Below are 1588 nucleotides of genomic sequence, written 5' to 3'. Positions count from 1 at the left end.
GTGGTCTAAAATCGATAAGAGTAGGCTTCGGCCGCCACCCGGGCAAAATTCAAAATTTCCTACCAACTGAAAATATTAGGTGTGACCTTATGCAGTTGCGAGCGCCGTAAAACACTTAACAAAAACAAACAAAAACCAAAAAAAAATTACTAAGTGGATGAGTAAATTTGTTCCCTACCCCCCTATTTTTCTTTCCATTGGTGCATTTATTTGTTTGTGTATCATTGCCTACGTCTTTGTGGCAACTGTCAAAGTCTTCGTCGTTGCACGCAGAAGGCGTGAGTTCGATCCTCCTGTGAGGAAGTTCTCTACCAAGTATCTCCGTCTGTTTGGTGGGATGTTGTACTCCTGTCAAGCAGGATCAACACACCCTGCCTGGCTAACAACCTACGGTGTGGTCAACAATTGTGAGGCATCGTGGTGGAATCAGGCTCTCGTCAATTTCTGGGCATGTAGAGTTATTCGTATCCTCTCAAAGCTTGTTCACTTGTCTTTATTTGGGTGAAAAAAATATCCATTTTATCTTGAATACAAGTCGAGATAGTTGCAAATTAAGGAGGTGGGGGTCACCTGTTTTCAGAGGTAAAATTAGTGAGAAAATGGCCGCCAAAGATTCGTTATTTCCTTAGCTTAAGAGTCAGGTCAACTGAAAATTTACATTTTTTGTTCCTTTAATCAACGTTTTTCAGAAAATTCCACACAGAAATGAGTTCTTTAATGGGCATGAAAGGTGTTGAGCCCATAAAAAATGTGTTAAAAATAAACAAACCTGCAGAAAAAAGTTTTTTCAGTTTGATTATTTTGACGAGAGCCTGATTCCATCACGCTGCCTCACAATTCGTGCCGCAAATTATCCTCAAATATCTTTATAACGGGAGACTCAATGTCACCCATACTATGCACAGCAGTTCGTCTCAATTTGTCTTACCTTAATCACACTTTTTCTCAACAATTTAGGCTAGACTAAAAAGCTTTTCATCATAAATTAATATAAAATGCTACAAACCTCCTTCACGCGGATAATAGAATTGCTCACAGCACTTCCCGCTTCTCACACACATTTTGTATACGCGTATGATGATTTACATCACAGTTCATCAATGACACTTTTTAGTGGCAAAACTAGTTGTAAGTAATTAATTTTATAGTGAACACATTTTTGCCCTAAAATTTATCAAAACATGCGTTCAATGAAGATAATCTCGGGATTAGAAAATAATGACGGACTTGCTTTTAAAAGCGGTATTGTCCCAGCTGTAAACCATTTAAAATCAGTAGAACCACCCCCCTACCCCCGTAGGATTTTTAAATTAGTATCTATTAAGGAATTTTCTAGAATAGAGCCTACAGGTCTTTACAAAAATATTGATCTGTTAAGACAAATTGATACAAGTCACTGTGCAAAAGCTGGAGAGTTTAAAGTTCGATATTTGAGGAGATATTTGCCAATAAGTTGCGCCACGAATTTTTGACCTCACTATAGTTCACTGCTTTTCAGCCTTTTTATAGCTAGCGCCCGCTTCTGCCACATTTAAGAGCCGAAAATGTTCGTGCTGCCCACCACCACCACCACCACCATCATCATCAT

The 1588-nt window shown here is 38.7% G+C and overlaps 1 long non-coding RNA gene across 1 annotated transcript in view; it reads left to right on the top strand.

Moving 5' to 3' along the window:
* The window catches only part of LOC101852633, a 7335-nt gene that overhangs the window by 5505 nt on the left and 242 nt on the right, over positions 1-1588 (top strand). The gene's annotated exons all lie outside the window — the stretch shown is intronic.

This window comes from Aplysia californica, unplaced genomic scaffold, assembly GCF_000002075.1.
Source record: "Aplysia californica isolate F4 #8 unplaced genomic scaffold, AplCal3.0 scaffold00242, whole genome shotgun sequence".
NCBI classification, from domain to species: Eukaryota; Metazoa; Mollusca; class Gastropoda; order Aplysiida; family Aplysiidae; genus Aplysia; species Aplysia californica.
This window is presented reverse-complemented; position numbering and strand designations above follow the sequence as displayed.